Here is a 14,360-nt window from a genome sequence, read left to right on the forward strand (position 1 = left end):
TCTTCTGCCTGCCAAGTTTGCCTTTGAATCCTGCTAGTGGATCTTTTATTTCAGTTACTGTACTCTTCAGCGCCAGAATTTTGTTTTGGCTTCTTTTTAGGTTTTGTATCTCTTTATTGCTATTTCCATTTTGTTCACTCATCATTTTCTTAACTGTTTCCACGTCTTCCTTTACTTTTTTCCAGCATCTTCAGGACCATTGTTTTAAAGTCTTTGTCCAATATACCTGTCATGAAGTATTTTCAGGGACTGATTTGGTGGTAATTCTGGAAATCAGATTCTTCCACCATTTCCCAGGGTTTGGTCTTGGGCATTTTTTTAAAATTTGTTTTTTATTGTTTTAAGCTGTCTCTTTGCTTAGGAGTAGCCTAAGGAGTAAACTTAAGGTCTTCTCTGATCCTTTCTGAGCATTTTCCTAAGAATGCACAGTAACTTTCTAATTTTCCCCACATACGAAGTTGTTTCTGAACATTCTAGTCTTTAACATGTGGCTGCCAAAAGTGGAAAAAGTGAAAATTTAAGGTGGGAGGTGAGAGTGTTGGCCTTTTTTTAAATGGCAGTATAGTTGATTAACAATGTTGTGTTCGTTTCTGGTGTACAGCACAGTGGTACTGTGATTCAGATATTAAAAGTATATTTTTTTATTATAGGTTATTACAGACATTGAAAGTGGTTTCCTCTGCTATACATTAGGATCTGTTTTTTTTATCTATTTTATACACAGTAGTTTGTACCTGCTAATTCCAAACTTCTAATTTATCCCTCCCCTCCCTTTCCCCTTTGGCAACCATAAGGTTGTCTTCTATGTCTATGAGTCTCTTTCTGTTTTGTACATAAGTTCACTTGTAACTTTTTTTAGATTCCATATATAAATGATATCATATAATATTTGGTTTTTTCTGACTTACTTCACTTAGTATGGTAACTTCTAGGTCCATCCATGTTGCTGCAAATGGCATTACTTCATTCTTCTTTATGGCTGAATAGTATTACATTGTGTGTGCGTGCGTGCGTGCGAGTGTCACATCACATCTCCTTTGTCCAATCATCTGTTGATGGGCTTTTAGGTTGCTTCCATGTCTTGGCTACTGTAAATTGTGCTGCTGTGAACATTGGGGTGCTTGTGTCTTTTTGAATTAGAGTTTTCTCCAGATATATGCCCAGGTGTGGGACTGCTAGATGATATGGTAGCTCTATTTTTAGTGTTTTAAGGAGTCTCCATACTGTCTTCCCATAGCGGCTGCATCAAATTACATTCCCACCAGCAGTGTAGGAGGGCTCCCTTTTCTCCACACCCTCTCCAGCACTTATTGTTTGTGGAGAAGTGCTGGCCCTTTAATTCCCGTGTAAGTCACTTCAGTTAAGAGGGTGAGGGGCTTGCAACAATGTGGGGAGGTGCAGCAGCAATGGCTGACCCCTCTTTGTGTCACCTCTGTGATCAGAAGCAGCAATCAGAGCACGGATGCCGGATATTTGGAGGACAGGGTTCTTTTTGCCCTCCTTGCTTCTCACAAGATGGTCAAGCTGCTCCAGGAGCACAGTCAAACCGCGTACCATGTGATGGTAGGTTGGAGACTAGTAGCTGCTGCTGTGCTAGGAGCTGACATTGACAGAAACTTACCAATTTACTGCTACAAGTTACCTGGCTTCAACAGACTTCAGAGCTCCAAAACAGATACATCAGATGATTCTGCTGGTGCAGCTGCTGCCTAGTTGGGCAGACAGACTCCTGGTGCTTCTGATTGCACCATCTTCCCAGAATCCTTTTTAATCTTCTCTTTTTCTTCATCTATCCAGGTAAAGATTTGTCAATTTTGTTGTTCTTTAAAAAATACATACATTTTTATTTTCATTCATCTTATCTATCATTTTTCTAATCTATATTTCACTCATCTCTGTTATTTTTTATTATTTATTCCTTCACATAGCTTTGGGTTTAATTCCTTCCTCCCTTCCAAAGGACAGTTTTTGGCAGATATAGGATTCTTGATTGACACTTTGTTGTTTTTCTTTCAGTATTTTGAATATACCAGCCCACTGACTTTTGGCATCCAAAGTTTCAGGAGAAAAGTCTACTTGATAATCTTATTGAGGATCCTTTTTATGTGATGAATCGCTTCTCTCTTGTTGCTTTCAAGATTTTCTTTTGACAGCTTTTGTGTCTTCTTGTGGCTTTCTCTGAATTCATCTTATTAAGAGTTCATTAAGGTTCTTGAATGTTTTTATTCTTGTCTTTCCTCAGATTTGGAAAGTTTTCAGGCATTTTTTTCTTCAAATAATCTCTTTGTCCCTGCCTGTTAGTCTCTCCTGGGACTCCCGCAATGTATGTTGATCCTCTTGAAGATTTTCCACAGGTTTCTTAGGATTCGTTTGCTTTTCTTCAATCCTTAGTCTTTCTATTCCTCAGACTTGATAATTTCAATTGTTTTAGCTTCTAGTTCACTAATTCTTTCTTCTGCTCAAATCTGCTTTTGAATGCATCTAGTGAGTTTTTCATTCAAGGTATTGTACTTTTCCACTCCAGAATTTCTTTTTGATGTATTCTTATATTTTCTCTTTCTTGATATCTCCATTTTGTTCATACATTGTCCTGACTGTCTCCATGTCTTCCTTTAGTTTTTTTAGCATTTCAATTCTGTCTGTTATGTCTGCCATCTGGCCTTTCTGACCAGTGTTTTGTTTTTGGTTTTGTTTTGCTTTGAATGGCAAAATGTTTTTTCCTGTTTCTTTGTATGTCTTGTAACTTGGGGAGAGGAAGTGTTGAAACACTTGGTATTTGAATCTAATAGTGTAGTAAGTCTGGAAAACAGATTGTCCCATTTCCCCAGGCTTTCCTTTCCTTTTTATTATTTTTAATATTTTGTTTAATTTAGGCTGTCTGCCAGGGATCAGCCTGAGGTATAAACTTAAGATCTTCTCAGGCTGAGGTCTTGTATGAGCCTGTGTTTCTCCTTAGGCATGCATGGTAACTTTCTAAATTCCCCTGTATGTGTAATTGCTTTTGAATGTCCTGCTCATTAAATGTCTTGCTCCCCCCCAAAAAGAGAGAAAGAGATAAATAAAGATGGGGAAAATAGTTTCAGCTCTTTAAATCTCCTGGAAGTTGTTTCAGCTGTTGCAAGAGGCTTGCAACAATGTGGGGTATGGTGCAGCACTGGCTGTCACATCTGTGTCTTTACTTACATTATCAGAAGCAGCAAATCAGAAATCAGATTCCTGATATTTGGAGGACAGGGTCCTTATGGTCCATTCTGAGTCAGCAAGCTTCATGTAAGCTGCTTCTGGTTCAAAGGCACAACTGACTGTCACGGAGTTGAGGGTGGGGGATGGGTGGCCATTGCAGAAATTGACCAGAATCACATGGAATTTCCCATTCAAGCCTTCCCCTTGAAGTTGCAAGTCTGAATAAACTCCAGAGTTCCAACGTAGTTGTATCAAGCAGATTCTGCCAGTACAATCGTCGGGGCAAGAAGACAAGTTTCCTGGCACTTCATACTCGGCCGTCTTCCCAGAATCCCACAGCTCTTTTTATGTATTGCTAAATCCTACTTATTAACTTTTCATTGAGAATTTCTGCATCTGTATTCCTGAGAGATATTAACCTGTAGTTTTTCTTTTTTATGAATGGTCTTTGTGTGGTTTTGGCTTCAGGATAATACTGGCCTAACAAAACGAGTTGGGGAATTTCTCATTTTCTGTTTTCTGGAAGACAGTGTGTAGAAATGCTTATTCTTTATATGTAGGATTTTCCACTGAAAACATCGGATTCTTTCTTGGGAGTTTTTTAATTAAAAATTCAATTTCTGTAATGTCTGTTGAACTATGTAAATTATGTATTTCATATTGGGTGAGTTTTGAGGAACTAGTCCATTCACTTAAGTTGTCAAATTTATGCATGTAAAATTGTTTATACTTCCTCATTCTACTTTTGATGTCTACAAGCTCTGCAGTGATGTCCCATTTCATTTCTGATATTGCTACTTTGTGTTATCTTTTTTGCTTTATTGATCTTAGAAGTTTGTCAATATTATTGATCTTTTCCAATAATCATCTTTTGTTTACTTTCTCTATTGTTTTTCTGTTTTCAATTTCATTGATTTCTCTGTATATTATTTATTTCTGCATCTCTGGGTTTTACCCTGCTCTTCTTTTTATAGGATCTTAAGGTGAGATTTTACATTATTTTCTTGAGATTTTTCCTCTTTTCTAATGTAAGAATTTGGTGCTATAAACTTTTCTCTCAGCACTACTTTAGTTATATGCCACACATCTTGGTATGCTTTACTTTCATTTTCATTTAGTTCAATGTGTTGTTTTTATTTCCTTTGTGACTTCCTCTCTCACCCAAAGATTACTTAGCAACTTATTCTTTAGTTTCCAATTGTTTGGAGGTTTTTCCTGTTGTCTTTCTCTTATGATTTCTAGTTTGGTTCCATTGTGGTGAAAGCACACACAGTATGAATTCAATTATCTTTAAAATGTTGAATTTATTTTATAGTCCTGTCATGGTAAGTGGTTGATCTTGGTAAACTACCCGTGGGAACTTGAAAGTAATGTCTATTGCGCTGTTGTTGAGTGAACTGGGGTGTGTGTGTGTGTGTGTGTGTTGGATCCTGCTGATTTATGGTACTGCTGAGTCATATATCCTTGCTGATTTTCTGTGTACATCAGTCAATTGTTGAAAGGGAGGCTTTGAAATCTCCAACTATAACCATGCATTTGTCTATTTCTCCTCTCAGTTCTGTCAACTTTTTTCATAAATAAAGTTTATTTATGTATTTACTTTACAATATCATATTTTTTAAATTGAAGTGTAGTTGACATACAATGTTACATGTTACAGGTATATAATACAGTGACTCACAATTTTTTAAAGGTAATTTCCATTTATAGTTATTATAAAATATTGGCTAGATTCCCATGTTGCACAATACATCCTTTTTGCTTATTTTATACCTGAGAGTTGGCACCTCTTAATCCCCCACCCTCATCTTGCCCCTCCCTCGTCCCTCTCCCCACTGGTAACCACTAGTTCCTTCTCTACATCTGTGAGTCTGTTTCTTTTCTGTTATATTCACTAGTTTGCTGTATTTTTTAAGATTCCACATGTAAGTGATATCTTAAAGTATTTGTCTTTCTCTGTCTGACTTGTTTCACTCAGCACAGTGCCCTCCAAGTCCATGTATGCTGTACACCATAAGCTAAAACAACATTTTAAATCAACTGTACTTCAATTTAAAAGCAAACAAACAACAACCCATTTAAAATATGTGCAGAAGAACTGAACAGACATTTTTCCAAAAGAGGAAATGCAGGTGGCCAACAGGAACATGGAAAGTTGCTCAACATCACCAACATCAAGGAAATGCAAATCAAAACCACAACGAGACACCACCTCACACCCGTCAGAATGGCCATCATCAAAAACAGCAGAAATGCCAAATGTTGGCCAGGATGTGGAGAAGAGGGAACCCTGTACACCGTTGGTGGAAATGTAAGTTGGTGCAGTCACCATGGAAAACAATATGGAGGTTTCTCAAAAACCCCAAAACCAGTTTTGTCCATTTTTGCTTCAAGTATTTTGCAGCTCTGTTTTTTGGTACATACAGATTTAGGATTGCCGTATCCTCTTGAGAGCCTGACTCTTTTATCGTTATGAAATGCTCTCTGACCCTGGTAATTTTCTTTGCTATAGAGTCTACTTTATCTGCCATTAATACAGCCTACTGCTTTTTTAAAAATTAAAGTTTGCGTTGCATTCTCTTTTTCCATCTTTTCAATTTCAGCCTACCCATACCGTTAATTTTGAACTGAGTTTCTTGTGGGGAGCTTATAGCAGGTCTTGTTTGTTTGTTTGTTTATCTACTCTGCCCTTCTCTTTTAGTTGGTGTTTTCAGACATTTATATTTAATGTAACTACTGATATGCTAGGACTTCAGTGGAGATTTTGTTTCATTTTGTTTTGTTTCCTTCCTGTTTTCTTTTTCGGCCTCCCTTTAAGTGACTTGTACCTTTTATTTTAGAATTACATTGTGCTTTATCAATAATGCTTTTCAATGTACCTCTTTGTATAAATGTTTACTTGTTGCTCTAGGCATTATATTATGCATACGTAACTTTTGGTGTATTTTATCCATTTGAGTGAAGTGTTAAAACCTTACAATCCTTTAAATTCTTGTACCCTGTGTCATTTATAATAAAATTGTCCTAAATATTTCCCCTACATGCTTTGAAATGCACATCAATGTTGCAATTTTTGCTTGTCATCTAATTTAGAAAACTTAAAGAGAAAAAATCCATTGTATTAACTAATATTTTTACTTGATTGTTCTACTGCCTTTCCTGATATTTCAAGATTCCTTCTTTTATCATTTCTTTTCCAATTCAAGAAACTCCTTTAGCCTTTTTTTTTTTTTAATATGGTAGAACTCCTGGTGACAAATCCTTTTAGTTTTCCTTAATCTGAAAGTGTCTTGATATCCACTTTATTTCTGAAGAATGTTTTCACTGGATATAGAATTCTGAGTTACAGTTCTTTGTTTACAGCACTTGGAAATGTGACGCCCCTTCCTTCTAGCCCCCTTGGTTTCTGATAAGAAGCCTTCTGCCATTCGAATTGCTTTCCACTTCTAGGTAAAATATTTTTTCTTTCTGCTTTCAAGATTTTTTGTCTTTAGTTTTCAAAATTTTGACTATGATGTACTTTGGCATGATATATTTGGGGGGTGTCCTATGTGGGGTTAGCATCTGTAATTGCTAAACCGCTAATAGTTCTAGAAGCTTTTTGTAATCTCATTCAGATTTTTGTGTGTAGACAAGCATGCGAATACTTTTGTGAATACTTACTTTTTTCCAGTCTGCCTTTTATTTCTTGTCCTTGCCTTTAAAAAAAAAATGGCTAGGGCATCCAGTATAACATGGATAGTAGTGAAAACAAACTTGCCTTATTCCTGATCTTAGGGCAAGGCAGAGGAAGCATGTAGCCCTTTCATTACCGTTGTGGACTGAATGTTTATTTCCCCTCAAAATTTATATGTTGGAGCCCTAACTCTGAGTGTGGCTAAATTTGGAGATGGGGTCTCTATGGAAGAAATTAAGGTTGAATGAGGTCATAAGGGTGGGGCTCTGATCCAACAGGACTGAGAGAACTAGTGCTCACCCCCTACCCCACTCACCATGTACACGCACCCTGGAAAGACCCTGCGAGTACCTAGTGAGAAGAAGGCCATTTACACAGCAGGAGGAGAGCCCTCATGGAAGCCAAGGCAGCCAGCACCTTGGTCTTGGACTTCTAACCTCCCAAGCTGTGAGAAAATAAATTTCTGTTATTTAAATCACTCATTATATGGTATTTATGGCAGTCCTGGCAAACTAACACAGATTCCCTTGGCTCAAGTTTTTTCAGTAGGTTGCAGTCAAGCTGTCAGCCAGGATCATCCTAATGCTTGAATGGGGAAGGATCGAAGTCCAAGCTCATTCATATGGTGTTGGCAGGATTCAGTTTCTTGTGGAGTGTTAGACTGAGGACCTGTTCTTCACTAGCTATCGCTAAGAGACCTGACTTCCTTGGCACAAGGGACTCTCCACAGGGCAGCTTACAATACGGCAGCTAGTTTCCATCACAGTGAGGAAGTGAAGGACCTAGGGAGCAAAGAAACAAGAGAGTGTGAGAGCAAGAGTGTCTGCTCAAGATGGACCCTAAGCTCAGATGTGTCATCCCATCAACTTCTCTATTCATTGGAAACATCACTAAATCCAGCCCACACTCAAGGAGAGATCACAAAAGAGCCTGAATACTAGGAGATAGGTACCGTCAGAGGCCACCTTAGACTCTCCCGACAACAAGCTCTCAACGGCCAAATTTGGGATGACTTGAGAAGCATATTAAATGATGACACTAATGGATTAAAACCGACAGAATAAACATCCATGGGTCCATACTGATATAAACAAGATACCTGAATAAATACAGATCTTCCTCAGTGTAAGATGGGGCTATGTCCTGATAAACCCACCATAGGTTGAAAATGCACTTAATACGCCTACTAAACATCGCAGATTAGCCAAGCCTGTCCTAAACATGCTCAGAACACTCAACACTAGCTTGCAATCGGGTTTAAGCATCTAACACAAAGACTATTTCGTACTAAAGTACTGAAAATCTCATGTATTTTGCTGAATACTGTACTGAAAGTAAAAACAAAATGGCCCCATGGGTACAGAATGGTTGTAAGTGTACTGGTTGTTTACCTTCCTGATTGTGGGGCTTACTGGTTCACCGCTGCTCCCCAGCATCACAAGAGAGCATCATAACACAACGCTAGCCCAGGGAAAGATCAAAACTCAGAATTCAAAGTATGGTTTCTACTGAACTTCTGTTGCTTTCAAATCAACTTCAAAGAAGTGTAAGTTGAACCACTGTAAGTCAAAGACTATCTGTAAGTAAATGGAGGAGAAAGGACAGCTCTTCCTTACAGCAGAATTCCATTTAACAAACGTAGAAAGAAAACTAGAAATAGAAAATTACCACTTGGTAAATACCACAGTAATAACTGCTGTAAGCAAGAATGGAATCTGAAATTACTGGATGATTTGACACAAGATTGTAAAATGATTATAAATCAATAAAAAATGTTAAAAAATTAATAAAAAATGAAAACCTCTTTAAAAAATCACTGGGTGAAAGTCTGATTTTAAAAAATAATATATTTACTTAATCTCAAAGTTTCTCCTCACAATCCACTTAATTTAAAAAGAAACATGTTTAGCTATACAGTGGAGTAATCTGACAAATGACTTAACAAAATAATCAGACTTAACCAGTAATGATTTATCAATGTCACGTGTCTCTAATATGATGCACCAAAAAGTGCAAAACATCATTTCTGTAATAGTCTTGCCAAAAATGCATAACCTTAACCTCATCAACCAGAAAACCCAAATTGAGGAGCAGTTTACAAAATAACTTTCACATACTCTTCAACTGTCAAGGTCATCAAAGCCAAAGAAAGACTAAAAGTCATCTAAGATTGCAGGAGGCTACAGTGACAGGATAAACAGATGCAACATGAGATCCTAAGTTGAATCCTGGACCAGAAAAAGGACGTGATGTGGATAATTAGTGAAATTTAAGTGAAATCTGTAAACTAATAAAAAGTATTATTTAGATGTTAATTTTCTCAGATCATTATATTAGTTACATAATATGCTAATGTTAGATGCTGAAGGGTATACAAAAACTCTGTGTATTGTGATTATATTTCAAACAGCTTTACAGACATATAATTTACTCACTAGCAATCACTTCCTAGCTCTGCCCTCTCTCAGCTCTAGGCAACAACTAATATACTTTATCTCTACAGAGTTACGTATTCTAGACACTTCATATAAATGGAATCATACAACATGGCCTTTTGAGACAGGCTTCTTTTATTTAGCATAATGTTTTCATCCATTTTTATGTGTTAAATTGTGTACCCTCAAAAGATGTTGAAGTCCTAACCCCAGCACCTGTGAACGTGCCTTCATTTGAAATTTGAGTCTTCACAGATGTCAAGTAAAGATGAGGTCATTCGGCACGGTGGGCCCTGATCCAGTCACTGAGTCCTAATAAAAAGGGCAAATTTGGACACAGAGATAGACACACATAGAGGGAAGGCGATGTCAAGACACAGGAAGAACAGCGTCCACAAGCCACAGAATGCCTGAGGCTACCAGAAGCTAGATGACAGGCCTAGAAAAGATACTCCTCCACAGTCCTCAGAAGAAACCAATCCTGCCAATACCTTGATTTCAGACTTCTAGCCTCCAAAACCGCGAGATAATTATTAAGCATCCCAGCTTGCGGTACTGTCATGACAACCCCAGAAATCTAATACATCCATGTCGTAGCTTATATCCGTACTTCATTTTTTTGTATTATCAAGTCATTTCATTGTGTGGCTGTACCACATTTGGCTTACTCATTCAACATTTGGGTTGTTTTGACCTTTTGGCTAATATAAAAAAATGCTGCTATAAACATTTGTGTACAGGTTTCTGCGTGGACATGTTTTAATTTCTCTCGGGTATATACCTAAGATCGGAACTGCTAGGTCATATAATTCTACATTTAACTTCTTAAGGAACTGTCAAACTATTTTCCAAAGTAGCCGCACCATTTTATATTCCCACCAGTGAAGTGCCACGGTTCCAGCTTCTCCACATCCTCGGCAATACCTGTGTTGTCTGTCCCTTTCATTACAGCCAAGAAGGCATGAAGTAGTACCTAATTGCAGCCGTGATTTGCATTTCCCTAATAACTAAGGATGTTGAGCTTATTTTATGTGCAATCATTGGCCATTTCTGTATCTTCTTTGGAGAAATTTCCACTCCAATTCTTTACTTTTTAGTTTATCTTTTTCATTAAGTTGTTAAAGTTCTTTACATATTCTGGATACTGAATCCTTATATATATACTTTGCAAATATTTTCTCCCATTCTGTGTGTTTCCTTTTTGCTTCTTTGATGGTGGTGTTCAAAGCACAAAAGCTTTACATTTTCATGAAGTCCAATTTATCAATTTTTATATCTTTTATTGTATTTGCAACACTTCTGTACATGTAAAATTACTTCAACACAAAAACTATGTATAAAAACGTACATAAAAAATTTAGAAGACTATGCTCTAGACTACCAACAGGAAATAGAAGTGGAATTTTTCATTGCTATTCAACACAATTGTTTCTTTTCTTTTTTCCTAGATTATACAAGCGATGCAAATTCTCCGGAAATTTTGGAAACTAACATTATTAGCACACTCATCATCCAGAGACAACCATCATCGTCACTGAGGTTTATATTCTTACATAAATACAAACACTTATAAAAAATTAAGATCATGTATTCTGTTGGGGGAGAACCATGTAAACAACATGAGGATGGATGACTCAAGAATTAACTGGAATTTGTGTTGCAAAGTGACACCAAGGAGAGGTGGTGCTCAACCAGGGCCATTCTGGATTGGGGTCGGGGGGGGGGGGGTGATGCTTGAACTTGCTTTACAAGGTGAGTGATGGCTGTGCATTAGGTGAAAAGAAAAAGGTGGTTTCTAGAGAGCAACCAGGAGTGAAGGAGTGTATTGGGAGCAGTGACAGAAACCCTTAATAGTAAGCCAGACTGGGCGACACTGAATTTTGAGGAGCCTTCCACGGCACTGGGTGTAATCCTTGGAGGTCATGGGGCGTCCTTGAAGACTTCCGGGCAAAGACATGGCTGGGGGCCATGGCAATGTCTGTAACATTTTATATTCTGACTGAGTACTTACATAGAGAGGACCGTATGTCTTGATTGACCAGCGAAGGCCTCAGATTACAACTTTGGTCCTGCAGTAATTATACTGCACCTCCTTTCACTCTCAAAAAAGCACCTAAGTTTGGAGGGTAAATACCATCTACACACACACACACACACACAATCAGGACTTTCACAATTCTTACTTTTATTATGTGAAATGCACTGAGATTTTCTATTCTTTTTTTTTTTTTAATGTTGGTTGCAACCCATTTACTTCGTGATGCATTTAATTGTACCTAACGCAAAAACTCTGACCTAGACAGCTGCCAGGTCTTGGGGAAAGGAGAGAGGAGGCAGAGAAGTCAGCCTGGAGGCACAGTTTAAGGCCGTGGTTCTCAACTCTGGCAGTGCATCAAAATCCCGTCAAGCATCACTGGACATGCCCCTCTCCAGCCCCGTGTACTTTTTGCAAACGTGTGCTTCTGTGCAAAGAGCAGCAACGTATTCGACGTCACACGTGAGAGCATGAATACTTACAGACACACGTTCAAAGCAGGGCTGAGAACCACTACCTCCAGGAACACGCGACAGCCCGGGAGGGCCCACAGGACGGGGGTCAGAGGGCAGGGCCGCGGCGACGCCTCCCTCTCGCCGGCGGCCGCCCCCGGCCCTCGATCACCGGGGGCAGAGAGCGGGCGGAGGCGACAGGCGGCGCACGCGCACCCGCACCCGCACGCGGGGACGCCGCCCCACAGTGCCCCGCGGCGCGCACGCGCAGGGGCCGCCCCCAGCCGGCAGCCCGGGGCCGGGCGCCCCCGCACCCGCAGCGGGGGTGGGATGGCGCTGACGCGGATCCAGGCGAGGCGTCCTCGGCCTTCGGGCTCCGTGCGAGTCCGAAGCGTCGGTTCGCGCGCCGCCCAGTGATCGGCGGCTGAAACGACACGGAGCACGGCGACAGCTCCCACGGAGGGAGGCGGAAGAGCCGCCCTGGCGGCCTTAAAAGCGCACGGCGCGCGGGGCGGGGCGGCGTCACGTGGGACTGTGGGGGGCGGGGCGGCGTCTCGTGGGACAAACGGGGCGGGGTGCGGCGGCGTCACGTGAGACAAACGGCGCGCGGGGCGGGGCTGCGTCACAAGGGGCTGTGGGGGCGGGGCGGCGGCTGCGGCGCCTTCGCTGGGCGCCTGGCGCTGGATCGGGCTCCGGGCCGCAGCGGGAGGAGGGCGAGCCCCTGCGGGGTGTCGGGAGCGCGGGGAGACGTGGTGCGGGTGCCTGGGGCTGGGTAGGAGCCCCGCGGGGGCGGGGACCGGACGTGGCGGGGCCGGGGCGCGCCTTAGGGCCCAGTGCGGGCACCGCTTTTTCATTCTGCGGGTAATTGGCAGTCCTGTAGGCGTTTATCGTATTAACTAGAATTTGGAAAACGCACAAAGGCAGAAGACAGAAAAAGTGTTTTCAGGTCTACCGTATTACCACTTGTTGACGTTCCCGCGCACCTGCTCCCAGTCTCCCCTGTACTTAAAAAGAAGTTATACTGTATTTCGCATCCCGCTTTTTCACGTAGCATTAAACGTGAGCACTTTTCGTATTGTGAAATAGTATTCGTAACTAATTTTGAACGGTAGCATTCCATTAAGTACATGAGCAGTCAGTTATTTAATCATTACCTGTGAGGAATAAACGCGTGGGTCACAGGGACCCTGGGTGGTCCCGAAAAAAAGTGTAGTCAACTTTTTTCTGATTATAAATGTTAATTGTTCTTTACAGAGAACTTAGAAAGTCAGGAAAGTATAGATGAAACCGTATTTCACCTACTCTTAAGATGAACATTTTTTCACATCTCTGAAATTGAAATGTTTCTTAAAATCGCTGTCAGCCAGTAACTTAAAGTGACCGTAGGCAAGGCAGTCATTCCCAGCCTGCGTGTCCTACGTGTTTATAGACTTCTTTTAGGACTTGGATGAGAACATGTTTAGTACGTGCTTGGCAGACACCGAGCACCCAATATGAGTTAACTGCTACTGATATTCTAAATTTTATATAAAGTAAGTAATGCTGTGATGAGCATCATTGTTCAGTGAGGTTTGATTGCCAGAGGTGGAATTACAAGATCTCTTAAGATGAATAGCTCTCAAAAAAAAAAAAAATGTTTCTGGCAAAGTATTCTCTAAAAGGGGTCATCTGTCATCCTAGGACTTGGGGGCAGGTGAATGACGTGCTTAGATCTGTGCCGTAAAAAGAGCCTTCTGGCTCTGATGTGGCCTGGAGTGGGCCAGAGACTGGGACAAAGGGAGAGTAGAGAGTGTTGTGAAACTCATCAAAGGTTCGTGCCTTTGATACCAAGGCGAGCACCGTGCTGGGGTGCTATGGCAGGGGTAGAAGCGACAGGACTTGAGGAAGAACATGTGGTGAGAGTGAGAGAGGGAGGTGCACGAGATGGGTAACTGGGTGGTGGGTAGTGTCACTGCCTGTGACGGGGAATCAGACGTTTTGAGGCCAGGGAGCCGGGTCGGGGAGATAAGCAGTGCAGGTTTGAACCTGCACTTTGGAACATGTAGGCTGATAAGATTTACAGAAGGGACAAGTAGGAGAAACAAGTTGGGACCTTGAGGATGGCATGGCAACCATTGACAGGAGGTGACTAAAGTCATAAGGCCAAGGGAGAGCCTTCCTTGATAGTAACCAGTAAGGGAGAAACCAGAGCTGGCTTCACCAGTATGTGACTCATCCAGTCTCACTGGGCCCCCGGCTGTGAAGGGCCCTGCCCTTGGTTTAATGCTCTGTGGTGACCGTCTTGAAATTCTTGATTAATTGAACAGGAAACCCTGCATTTTTATTTTGCACGAGGACTCTGCACATTCTATATCAAGACCTGGAAGAAACAACACAACTTGAAAAGTGTCAAGCCCACGGAAGGCACCAGTGGGATGATTTAGGACGCCCTTGCTCACAGAATTGGAGGTCCGCAGGACGTGGGGAGTGACTGCCCTTTTTTTGTGAGAGCCTGTACCCAGCAGCTGTGGGTCCCGCTGCCCACTGGACACGGCCTGGGAGGCTGGGGGGCACTGGCTTCCAGAAGTTCTCAGCCCAGC

The 14,360-nt window shown here is 41.1% G+C and overlaps 1 protein-coding gene and 1 long non-coding RNA gene across 2 annotated transcripts in view; one reads left to right on the forward strand and one right to left on the reverse strand.

Moving 5' to 3' along the window:
• URGCP (upregulator of cell proliferation) overlaps positions 1-11,973 on the reverse strand; it is an 88,520-nt gene extending 76,547 nt beyond the window's left edge. The window contains exon 1 of the mRNA XM_031445019.2: positions 11,812-11,973. The gene's annotated coding sequence lies outside the window, so the exon portion shown is untranslated. The remainder of the gene's footprint in view (positions 1-11,811) is intronic.
• On the forward strand, positions 5,282-10,875 carry LOC135319974 (uncharacterized). Its single transcript, XR_010379103.1, has 3 exons — positions 5,282-5,494; positions 6,547-6,633; positions 10,743-10,875. It is a non-coding gene; the product is annotated as an uncharacterized LOC135319974 (long non-coding RNA).
• Positions 11,974-14,360: the final 2,387 nt, after the last annotated feature.

The sequence above is a fragment of the Camelus dromedarius genome, chromosome 35, assembly GCF_036321535.1.
Source record: "Camelus dromedarius isolate mCamDro1 chromosome 35, mCamDro1.pat, whole genome shotgun sequence".
Classification (NCBI taxonomy): domain Eukaryota; kingdom Metazoa; phylum Chordata; class Mammalia; order Artiodactyla; family Camelidae; genus Camelus; species Camelus dromedarius.